The following is a 12,959-nucleotide window of genomic DNA, read 5'->3' as shown; positions in this document are numbered from 1 at the left end:
ATAAAAAATGTGTCTCTCTGATCCTGCTGGTCCTGAACAACATGTAGCACATTCAGGATACGGTGAATGAAGACCCGACTGAAAACCCAGCAAGAGGACTGCAGAGGAACCAGTCTTGTATTCTCTTTTGGAGATCTGTGTCGCCAATGCACTGCCTTTCCTGGGCTTGTTGGCCATTTCTGCTGTGTGCTCACCCATCTCTCATCTGTCTTTGCCATTGCTTTCTGTTTTCATATACTTTAATGGGTTTTAAATATTTCTAGTTTTACTTCAGTTTATAATCCTTTTTCTTTTCTTTTTTTTTTTTTTTTGAGAAAAGGAGTGAGTGAGTGGAAAAGTTTTTACACGTTCACCTTGATTTTAAAAGTATTTCAGATGTCCTCTTTTTAATTTGAATTTACGTTCAGTATTTCGCAATTTATAATTTCATAATGGAACTCGAGTTTAACTCATTATATAAAATCCATATAATTTTTCCATTTTTCTTTGATAATTTATTCATTTATTATATTTTGCTCTGATAAATACCACCCCCGTGATTCAGTTATCTCCCACCAGGTCCCTCCCACAACATGTGGGAATTGTGGGAGTACAATTCAAGATGAGATTTGGGTGGGGACACAGAGCCAAACCGTGAGCACTTCAAATGAGTTTACTGTGCATGACTTTCCCCTTGGTCAAATTTAAATGGCAGTATTTTGGGCAAGTCAGTCTTCCCTACATACCAGTGTGCTTTACCACTTCAGTTTATCCCTTCATGTTCACAGGGAAGGGTTACTGAGGATGTGTTTGTTTATTTGTTTTGTTTTTTTTTGAGACAGTGTCTTGTCTGTTGCCCAGACTGGAGCGCAGTGGTATGACTTTCTCAGTAGCTGGGACTACAGGTGTGTGCTACCACATCTGGCTGATTTTTGTAGCTTTTGTAGAGATGAGGTTTTGCCGTGTTGCCCAGGCTAGTCTCAAACTCCTGGGCTCAAGTGACCTGCCTGCCTCAGCCTCCCAAAATGCGAAGATTACAGGCATGAGCTGCTGCAGCTGGTAGGATGAGTATTGGGATTTATTTATGTATTTGTTTATTTATTTTACAGTCAGTGTCTCACTCTGTCTCACTGCTGCACTAAAGTACAGTGGCACAATCATAGCTCACTGCAGCCTTGGTCTTCTGGGCTCAAGTGATCCTCCCACTCTAGCCTCCCCGGTAGCTGGGACTGCAGGCATATGCCACCACGCCTGGATAATTTTTAAAATTTTGTAGAGATGGGGGTCTCACTGTGTTGTGTAGGCTGGTCTAGAACTCTTGGCCTCAAGGAATACTCCTGCCTGAACCTCTCTAAGCACTGGGATAACAGGTGTGAGCTACCTTATCTGGCCGGGTTTTTTTTTATAAGAAGCAACAAGAGAGTGTAGTGCAACCCTGCCGTAAAGATTAGATTTGTCTCAGCAATGCTTGTCAGTTATTCTCACAGGTTGACATTTATTTTATTTATCAAATGAAAATTTTACCAAAGAATGCTAGCAGAGAAAAGCAAATCAAGTCATACATTCTCAATTCTCAATAAATGGAAAAGCCCAGGTGACAGGGTGATATTTCTCAATAGCATTTGAGACGATGCTGTGGAAAGCTGCGAGTATATATTTTCTATAGACTTGAAAAATGACATTCTGCTAAAGCTGGAAGGATGTTTTGGGGGGAGTGACCATAACAATAATGTAAAATGTTACATGATTCACTTTGAAATGACTGTTTCTAAAATAACAAGTTGGGTTGCTAACCAGCATTGGGTTCTTCTAAAAAACTGATCTGGATGTTTTTGTGTCCCTCTCTCAATCAATTCATAAATTTGTTGACCTTGAGGTTTGGTGTGATGAAGATAAATACACCTTCGTAGTGTAGAGAAATAACTAGAAAAGGGGAAATTTATTTCTCAGATGAAAGATAAGACAATATTTTGTTACTTTTTGGAAGATATTTTAACACAACCCAGATTGCCATTAACAAGCTTTATGAAATATTAAGAACCCTAACAGTTGGTAAGAAGAATAGAGGAGTCAAGACCCACATAATTAAGATACTCTTCCAAAAAAGCAATGACAATGCTAACGACAATTGGCAAATCATCCTTTCAAAAATTTGGAAATTAACTACAGGCTTGCGATAATCTAAGTAGCATTTATTCAAGTAAAACATCTCAGTCTTGGGAAGAACAGTGGCTGTGTGGCATCTTAACTTCCCTCACTTTCATGACCCCCTCCCCAGCTCTGAGATATCCTTGAAAACCAGCAGCCCACAAATCATGCTGAAAATCAGCAGCCTAGTAGCCCCTGGAGGAGGCAGCATGGGTCTGTAGTTCCCCTAAAGCAACATTCTTAGAGAATTGTCATTATTCAAACTGTCTGGTAGTTCCCAGGAAGCCACCATTCAAAGGGCATGTCTTTATTTGACCTGAATCAGTGCTCTCCAAGTACAGTCTTTTCTTCAGGAGTACTTGTTGAAAACAATTATTTGTCACAACACCTGCCTTAGATGGCAATACAAGTTGGGGGAGAGAAAGCTAACCAAAAAAATTCAAAGGAAAAGCTGAGGAGTGAGATGTGCATAAGGGGGTCTTTGAAAATAGAGAACATATTCCTGGGGATCTAGAAGTTTACGTGTGTGGCATATGTGCAGGGCTTTGGGCATGCCCCGTGTTACTTGCACACCCAGAAAATCCCTAAGAAGGCCCTGTGCTCTCACTTATGACTCACCTTGGAATGCTGAGTGAATGCTAATACAGAATTGTAACATACCTATGTGAGAATTGAAGGTGTATTCCCGAAAAGGGTACACAGAGCAACTTGGCAAAGGCTGGGAGATTTATTACTTCTAGGCATTTAAGAAAATTTCTGCCCAACCACTAACTTAGTTAGCTAAGGTGTCAATAGCCACACATAACAAAGAATACGACCTTTACAGAATTAGTTCAGAAAAGCTATTAACAAACAAACAGAAACAAATACAGCAACAAGAAACAGGAACAACAAACCCTGGGAGAAAAAGGAATTTGATACCACAAGATTTGCCACATTATGTTACTTGAAATGCTCTGTTTCCAACCAAACATTGTGAGACAAACTAAGGAAACACGAGGAATGAACCATATGCATGGAAAACACAGTCAATAGAAACAGTCCCTAAGAAGTTCAGTCATTGGACTCCCTAGACAAGGACTTTAAATCAGCCCTTAAGAACATTCTACAAACTAAGAAAACCACGTATAAAGAACTAAAAAGGACCGGGCGCGGTGGCTCACGCCTGTAATTCCAGCACTTTGGGAGGCTGAGGCGGGCAGATCACGAGGTCGAGGGATCGAGACCATCCTGGCTAACACAGTGAAACCCCATCTCTACAAAAAAATACAAAAAAGTAGCTGGGTGTGGTGGCGGGCACCTGTAGTCCCAGCTACTTGGGAGGCTGAGGCAGGAGAATGGCTTGAACCCAGGAGACGGAGCTTGCAGTGAGCTGAGATCGCGCCACTGCACTTCAGCCTGGGCAACAGAGCAAGGCTCTGTCTCAAACAAACAAACAAACAAAAACAACAATGACAAAAACTAGTAAAGGTAACTAAAAAAGGTAAATGCAATTCCCCCCCATATGAATTTATTCTTATTTGTTTTATTTTTTCTCCTATCAAAATTAAAAACAGCTGCATAAAGCAACAATTACATTCTCTGTTGATGGACATCATAATGTAAAATGATTGAGTTGGTATCATAACAGCAGAAAAGTAAAGAGGGATGGAGCTGTATAATGCAAAGTTTTTATAAATTGTTAAAATTAAGTTGATTATGCGAGCTAGGTTATTGTAAATTAAGATGTTATTTGTAATTCCCAGGGCAGCAACTAAGAAAATAACTAAAAAATAATGTAGTAAAATGAAGTACAAGGGGATTAAAATGATACACTATAAAATATTAATTTAACACAAAAGAAGGCAATAGTAAAGGAATAGAACAAAAAAGACATGACATATAATAAATAGCAAAATGCAGATATAAATTCTACCTTATTCATAATTACATTAAATGTAAATAGTTTAAATGTTGCAGTGAAAAGGCAGAGATTGGCAGAACGGCTTTTAAAAAATATGACCCATATATATGTTGTTTATGAATGACGGTTTCAATTCAAAGACACAAATAAGTTGTAAATGAAAGGACAGAAGGAAGATGTACCTTGGCAACAGTACTAAAAGAGAGCTGGGGTTGCTCTATTAATATTGGACAAAGTAGACTTTAACACTACAGGAGGCAAAAAAGATATACATATATCTTATATGTGTGTATGATGTTAATGTATATAAGTTAATGTATATAATGAGAAATGAGTCAATTCATCAAGAACACATAATAAATATAAACTTACAAGCACCTAAACAAGAGACCCTTAAAATATATGAAGCAAAAATGGACAGAATTGAAGGGAGAAATAGATAATGCTAAAATAGTCGTTGACTTGTTCAATACCTCAATTTCAATACTAGTAAGAACAAGTAAAAGATTAACAAGGATAGAATATTTGAACAACACTCTAAAACAACTAGACCTAACAGACATCTGTACAACCCAATGACAGTGGAATACATATTCTTTTCAAGTGTATTGTAATTCTCCTTTATTCTCTGGGTGAGTGGGGGACATAATTGTATATTATGCCATTAAATAAGTTTTAAGAAATTTGAAATAATTGAAAACATACTAAGTGTCTTTCCCATTCAAAATGGAATGAAATGGGAAATCAACAACAGAAAGAAATTTGGAGAATTCACAAATATGTGAAAATTAAACAGTATACACCAAAATAACAAGTGGGTCAAATCAGAAACCATAAGGAAATTGGAAAACACTTTGAAATTTAAAAATACAGAAACACAGTATGCTAGAACTTATGAGATGCTGCAATAGAAGTGCTTGATAAATAGATAGTTGCAAATGCCTATTTTTAAAAAGTAAGATTTCAAATAAATAACTTTACCTTTCTCCTTAAGCAACCAGAAAAAGAAGAGAAAAATAATCCAAAGCAAGCAGAAAAAAGAAATAATAAAGATTACGTGAGAAATAAATGAAAAAAGAACAGAAAGCAATAAAAAATTAACAAAACCAAAAGTTGGTTTTTTGAAAAGATCAACAAAATTAGACAAACTCTTCGCTACACCGATCAAGAGAAAAAGAGAGTAGATGCACATTACTTAATTAGGGAATGAAAGAGGAGACACTACTACTAACTTCATGGAGGGGGGTGAAAGAATTACAAAGGAATATTTTGATTATTAGATTATAATCTATAATATTTAGATTATCACCTAAATTAGATGCAATTATTAATCTTAATTAGATGCAATAAACAAATTTCTAGAAAGACACAAACTACCAAAACTGAATGGAGAAAAAGTAAAATCTAGAAAGGCTCATGACATAAAAAGAGGTTTATTTTAGTAACCAGAAATCTTACCATTGAGTAAACTGTAGACCTAAATGGCTTTGCTAGTGAATTTTACCAAACCTTTTAACAAAGCTTAACACTATTCTTTGACAAGCTTTTCCTAAAAATTGAAGAGAAAGGAATGCTTCCAAGCTAATTGTATGAGGCCAATATTATCTTGATCTCCAAGCCAAAGATATCACAAAAAATGAAAACTACAAATCAACACCTCATACAAATACAAATACTGTTGCAGAGATTCTCAACAAAACACAAGCAGTCTGAATCCAGCAACGTACAATATTGATTATACACCTGTGACCAAGTAGTATCTAAAAAATGCAAGGATGGTTCAACATAAAAAAATCATTCTATGTAATATTCTGTATTCATAGAATAGGCACAAAAATAACAATCATCGCTATGGGCAGAAAAAAACATTTGACAAAATTAAGCATTCTTCCGTGATATAAATATCCAACATACTAAGAACAGAAGGTAACTTCCTCAACCCAATAAATGTAATCTATGAAAAATCTACAACTAACATCATACTTAATAATAAAAGACTAAAAGTGTCCATCCTAAGATCAGGAACAAGGTAAGAATGTTGCTGTCACCATTTCTATTCATAATTTTATTGGAGGTTCTACCTAGTGCAGTTAGGCATCTATTAATAATTAAAATTATAAAAGTCATATTTTTGGAAAGAAGGAAGTAAATTTATCTTTATTTGCAGATGACATGCTCTTGCATATAAAAAATTAAAAGGATCTACCCCCTCCAAAAGACATTAAAATAATGAATGAATTCAGCAAAGTTGCAGGATACAAGATCAATATAAACAAAACATATTGAATTTTATACATTTGCAATGAACACTGAAAATTAAGGGAATAATTTCATTTACAGTAGTATCAAAAATGTTAAAATATTCAGGAATAAATTTAACAAAGTAAGCATAAAAGATTTATATACTAGGAACTAAAATATTATTGAAACAAATTAAAAATCTAAATAAATGGAAAGACAACTCATGTTCATGGATTGGAAGACTTAACATTGTGAAGATGGTAATAGCTCCAAATTGATCTAGATTCAGTAGAATCCCCGTCAAAATCTCAGCCTCCTTTTTTTGCACAAATTGACAAGCTACTCCAAAAATGTGTATGGAAATTGTAAGCAATCCATAATAGCAAAAACAGTCTTGCAAAATAACAAAGTTGGAGGATTGGCAATTTGCATTTTCTGAATCTACTGCAAAACTACTGCAGTTGAGACAATGTGATGCTGGTAGAAGGATAGGCATATGCATAAATGGAATAGAATTGAACATCCAGAAATAAACTGTTACATTTATGGTTGTATCACATCTCAGATTCTCTTGTAGAACCTCTGGAAGGAGGACAGCCCTGCCAACACCTTGATTTTTGACAAGGGCTCAAGATAATTTACTGGGGAAAAGTGGTCTGGCTTTCCTCTAGGCTTTTGTTTCATTTGAAACAAGGATAAGCACCATCCGGACAGCACCTACCTGAGAAGCTAGCCGTAAATACTCAAAAGGATAAAGTTTTAAGTGCTTGGTTTAGAATTTAACATATACTAAGCAGACATTTATTACTACTGTGTGATCTTGGGCAAGTAGATTAATCTCTGATTTTCAGATTTACTGTGCGTAAAGTAAGTGTAATATCTTTCTTACAAGAGTAACCTGAGATAATGTTAGAAACTCAATAACTACCCCTTAGTCTTCCTTCCTAAAGGTGTCCAGATGTGATATAACCATCATTTAGATGTTTCTTTTGGGAATAGGAAGAGTTGACCTTCTTTCTTTCCCTTTTATCACATTTATTTTTTGTTCTAATTATAAAAGTGATATATTTTTAAATACAGAGGAAAAAATATGAACCTGTTTACACCAAACCATTAAAGTGATTTTCCTTTGGGGAGTGGAAGTGGCAAAATGGGTGTTTTCATTTTGAACCTTATTGTGCTTGTGTAGTGTTTGAATATTTTACAACCAAGTATTACTTTAAGAATTAAAAAATGCCTGTATACTATAAAGCAATATTAACACGTTTTTATTTTATCTAGTTCAGCATTTCTCAAAATGTATTCCATAGGCAATAGTTAAAAAGATGTTTCCATAAAAAAAATGTGAAGGTGGGCTGGCTGGCTTCCATTGTCAAATAATTTTGGAAATGCTGTTAAAACACATTTGTTCTTCTCTAGGGCACTCGCAACAACTTCTATCAACTACACTAATCCCAGTGAAAATACAAAATGATTTTGTTACTAACCCTTGCCATTTTTCCATGTAACTCCTACTCACTTATGAGAAGGCACTTTGTGAATTACCTGTGCACTTCACCATTCGTAAGTACCTCACACAATTTGTTACCGGCAGAGTGCAGATGAGGGACCTGAGTTTTCAGCCTGACTACTTACAGCCCACTCTTCTGACTCTGTTAAGTGCAGTCTTTAGTAGCAGGGGGATGGGGGATACCTGGAAAGGAACAGGCACTTCAGAGAAGAGGGAGTTTGGTCAAGCTGCTGAATTGACTGTGAGTTCTCAGAGGGAGGAGTTGAGCAGGGATTTTACTGGGTGCTCAGGTGATGATGAAGAAATCCTGCAAAACATCTCATTTCCAGATTTACTGATTTTCCCAAGATAGCTGAGATGGGTTTGTAAAAATTAAACATTTTATTTTGGGATAGCTATAGCTTTATATACAGAAGCGAAAAATGATACAAGGATTCCTCTGCAGCCTTTACCCACTTCCTCTCAATGATGACATCTTTCAAAACTACACTACGGTATCACAACGAAGATGTTGACGTTGGTGAAGTCAAGATAGATAGATCCTGTTCACTGCAGGGTCTGTCATGTTGCCCTTTTATGACCACAAACATTTCCTTTATGCTCTCACTCCCTACTTAACTCCTGGCAACCACTAATCTGTCTTCCATTTTTTAATTTTGTTAATTAAAGAATATGACACAAAGGGAATTACACATACTGCCACCGTTTCTTTTTAATCAACATCTTTCTCTGGAGCTTGATCCAGGTTATTGTGAATATCAATAGATGGTTACTTTTTATTGCTGAGTAGTATTCCATAATGTGGTGGGCAGAATAATAGCCTACCTAAAGATGTTCATGATCTGATCATCAGAACCTGTGAATGTCTTGTGTTACATGGAAAAAAAGACTTTGATGGTGTGATTTGGTTAAGAATCTTGAGATGGAAACATGACCCTGAATTTCTTGGTTGACCTAACGTATCACAAGGGTCTTTATCAGGGAAAGAGAGTAAAAGGAGAGTCAGAAAAATCAATGTGAAAGGAAAGCAGAGGCCAGAGTGATTCTGTGTTAGATTAACTGGACCCAAATGGAAGAAGGAGACCCTGACTCAAGGACTGCAGGAGGCCTCTAAAACCAGAAAAGGCAAGGAAACAGATTTTCCCCTAGCACCTCCAGAAGGAACACGGTCTAGACGACACCTTGGTTGAAGCCCTTTTGGGCGCTGTGTTAAGTTCTGAGAACACTTTATCTATTCTAGGTACCTAGTCCTTTGTTGGATATGTGGTTTGCAAATATCTCCAGTCTGTAGCTTGTCTTGACATCCTCTTAGCAAAGTTTTTCATACAGCAAATTTTCTAATTTTGATGAAGTCTAACCTGTTAACTGATCTTTTTATGGGTCGTGCTTTTAGAGACAGTAGACTTTTTCTTATAGGCCTAAATTGCAAATATTTTCTCCCGTAGTTTTCCTAAAGGTTTTGTAGTTTTATTAATTCTGTGATACATTTTGAATTACTTTTTGATGTAGGTCAAGGTTAATTTTTTTAAAAATGAATGTCCAGTTTTCCCAGCACCATTTGTTTCCTCCATGAATCCCTTTTATGCCTTTGTCAAAAATGAGTTGGGCATATATTTGTGGATGGAGGTCTTTTTGGGTTCTCTATTCTGTTTTATTTATCCATTGTTTTCCTCCACCAGTACCACAAGCTTTTGTTTACCATAGTTATTTATAATTCTTGAATTAGGTAAATTAATTCCTCCAACCTTACTTTTTAAAAATTTTTAAAAATTGGTTTTGCTATTCCTGTTCTTTTGCATCTCCATTTAGCGTGATCGTCTCTGTTTCTACAAAAAGCTTGCTGGAATTTTGATAGAATTTTTATTAAACCTGTCTATCAATTTGCAGAGAATTCAGATATGTCTTATGTTGAGTTGTTGAAGTCATAAAAACCATCTGTCTTTCAGTGATTTTAGATCTTCTTTGATTTTTCATCAGCATTAAATGTCTTTTCACATCTTTTGTCCTTTTTCTAACTGGATTTTTTACAACATGAAAAATCATTTTGTTCTTTGCATATTCTAGATATGATTTCCGTAAGTGCTTTTCAGCAATTATTTGACACCAGTGGAGTGTCTTACAATTCAATTTTTCTTTTATAGTTTTACATTTAAATCTATGATCCTTTTTGAGTTAATTTTTGTATAAGATCTGAGGTGTAAGTCAAGTTTCACATTTTTGCTTATGAATATCTGATTATTTCAGATAGTTATTAAGATTATCTTTTTTTCATTGAGTTGTCTTTGCCTCTTTATAAAAAATCACTTAGCTATTTTTGTGTGGGCAGTTTCTAGGTTCTCTGTTCTGTTCCATTGATCTATGTGTCTGTCCCTCTGATAATACCACACAGTGTCGGTTACTGTAGCTATACAATAGGCTGTAATATCTGGTAGGGTGATTCTTCCCACACTCTTCTTTTTCAGCATTGTTTTAGGTACTTTGCTTTTACCTATAAGTTTTAGAATAATTGTAGCTCTAGATACACAATATTTTGAAATAATTTTTATACAATTTGTGTTAAACTTAACACATTAGTTTGGAAAGACATCTTTACTATATTTAGTCTTCTAATCCGTGAACATGGAATATCTTTTTATTTAGATCTTCTTTGATTTCTTTCATCAGCATTTTGTAATTTTCAACATATATATTCTCGACATTTTTTTTTTCGGTTTTCTGGCTTCTTTCAGTATTTTCTCTTATTCTTTGGTGTTCTGAAGTTTGCTTACATTACCCATCTGTTCTAGTATGTTGTGTACTTCTTTAATTAGAGTCCCTTATATTAATTGTAGCTATTTTAAATTCTCTGATAATTCCAAAATCTGTGTCATATCTGAATCAGTCTACTCTGATGCTTGCCTTCTGTCTTCAGATTGTGTTTTCTCTTGCATTTTGACATCACTTGTAAATTTTAGGTGAAAGGAAGACATGATACACCAGTAATAGGAAGTGAGGCAAATAGGCCATTTGTGCGAGGCTTTATGTTAACCTTACTAGGAGTTGGGCTGTGCTTAGTATTTGCTGCAGTATAGGTAACAGGGACTCCAAGTTCTTTATTTTTGCCTCCCTTTCCTGTGGCTTCCTTAAGAATCCCTCCTCATATAGAATCTGTACCTTGCAGGTCTTTTAGCTGCAAATTAATGTCATTTATTATATTGGAGCCCTGTTGATATGTGGTATGGTATGGTGAGGGGGGAAAGTTCTATTATCTTATGACCAAATTTGTCTTTTAGTGGCCCTGTATCTTCAGGCTGACTAAATTTTGGTCAAGCAGATAATCTTTTTCAGTGCCTTTTATTTCTTTCTGTTGCCTTATTGCACTGGCTAGATCTTCTAGTACTATGATGAATGAGAGTTGAGAGTGGACATCCCTGAATTGCTACTGATCTCAAGGGGGGAAATATTCGGTAACTCACCATTACCTGGAATGTTAACTGTATGTTGCAGATGTTTATCAAGTTGAGGAAGTTCTCCTCTGTTCAGTTTGCTGAGAAGTTTTACTAAGAATGGGTGTTGTATGTTTGATACTTGCTCTGCGTTGTGACTGATCCAATCAGAAAGCCTGTTAATGTGGAAGATTATATTGATTGATTTTTTAAATATTGAACTAGCCAGGAATCCTTGGAATAAACCCCATGTGATCATTGTATATAATTATTTTTATATGTTGTTGAATTCTGTTTGTTAATATGTATCTTTAAGGTTTATGCACATATATTCATGAGGAATATTGGTTTATACTTTTTTTTGTCCTTGTCTATATTGTTTTGATACCAGGATGATGGGGCTTCATAAAATTAATTAAATTTAGCAATGTTCCTTCCTTATCTGTTTTCTGGAAGAGATTGTATATAATTTGTATTAATTATATTTTTAATGTTTTGTAGAATTCTCCTGTAATTGACACACTTTCTGTCAATTTGTTAGTACTTTTTCACCCTTCCTCTCTTTCCATTCTTCCTGGACTTCCATGACATGAATACTAGATCTTTTGTCTGACTGGTCTCTGAGACTCTGTTTAGTTTTTCAGTCTATTTTCTTGCTGTTTTTTCAGATTGTGCAGTTTCTGTTGTTTTATATTAAGTTCCACTGCTTCTTTCCTCTTTCCTCAGTTCTGCTGCTGAATGCACCAGTGAAAGTTTTTAAAAATTATTTTTGTCACCAACTCTTTTAGTGCTAAGATTTTCATTGGGGTCTTTTTTGCATCTTCTATTGAGAATTTGTTTCTTTGCTGAGCCTTTTTATTTTTTCTTTTGTCTCAAGCATATTAGTAATTGATTGTTGAAGCATTTTTATGATGACTGCTTTTATCTTTTATTATTTTAAAAAATCTTTGCCACATAATTCTAACATCTCTGTCTTCTTGTAGATGTCAACTGATTGTCTTTTTTCCTTCAGTTTGAGATCTTTCTGGTTCTTGGTAGAATGGGCTGAATGTTTTTCAGTTGAAACCTGAATATTTCAGATACTATTTTATGCAACAGTGTGTCTTATTTAAGCTGTCTGTTTTGGCTTTCTTCAACAGCACTCTGGTGAAAAGGGGGTTGGAGTTCATCACTTCCAGGTGGCTATAGAAGTCCAGGTTCCATCCTTGTGTCTATTGACCCTTGGAGGCTGTCTCCTAATCATTGCTGGATAGGGAGGGAGTTCTAGCTTCCCTCTAGGCTCCTGCAGATAGTGCACTGGCTGGACAGGTATGAGTACCTGTTCCCATGGTCTCCAACTATATCATTAGGAGAGGAAGCTCATTATTGTTTAGAGGAAATCAAACTCCTGTCTCCCTCATCAGCACTCTCTGAAACCACCTTAGTTGAGGGATGGGTGCCTTATTGTAGCCCAGTAAGGGTAGAATTCAGGGCTCCTTGCCGAGCCTCTGTGAGCAAGGCAGGTCCACCATTTTATCTATTCTGTTCAGCTAGAAAAGAGTGATTATTGTTTAAAAGTATTCCGTCTTGTTAGGATGCCCCTTTTCTTGTCCTTAAACTAGAGAGAGTAGGCTTCTTTTGAGAATTTTTTAAATTCACATGCATTAGTGTGTCTGAGTTTTTAGCTTCTTCAGTTCCAAATCTGGGATGAAAAGAAAAGAAAAGAAAACCCAAGATACTCATTACCATGTCATCCCTTGGGTCCTGATGCCCT

At 35.7% G+C, this 12,959-nt stretch overlaps 1 protein-coding gene and 1 long non-coding RNA gene across 4 annotated transcripts in view; one reads left to right on the top strand and one right to left on the bottom strand.

The window, feature by feature from the left end:
- The window catches only part of GABRG3 (gamma-aminobutyric acid type A receptor subunit gamma3), a 570,535-nt gene that overhangs the window by 179,655 nt on the left and 377,921 nt on the right, over nucleotides 1-12,959 (top strand). The window lies entirely within an intron of this gene.
- The window catches only part of LOC126958099 (uncharacterized), a 39,482-nt gene that overhangs the window by 21,744 nt on the left and 4,779 nt on the right, over nucleotides 1-12,959 (bottom strand). The window contains exon 3 of one of the 2 annotated variants that reach the window (XR_007727091.1): nucleotides 10,108-12,887. The exons of the other annotated variant lie outside the window; for it this stretch is intronic. This is a non-coding gene — a long non-coding RNA (uncharacterized LOC126958099). Of the gene's footprint in view, nucleotides 1-10,107; nucleotides 12,888-12,959 lie in introns of those variants that run through there. 2 annotated transcript variants of the gene reach the window in all.

The sequence above is a fragment of the Macaca thibetana genome, chromosome 7 (assembly GCF_024542745.1).
Source record: "Macaca thibetana thibetana isolate TM-01 chromosome 7, ASM2454274v1, whole genome shotgun sequence".
Lineage (NCBI taxonomy): Eukaryota > Metazoa > Chordata > Mammalia > Primates > Cercopithecidae > Macaca > Macaca thibetana.
This window is presented reverse-complemented; position numbering and strand designations above follow the sequence as displayed.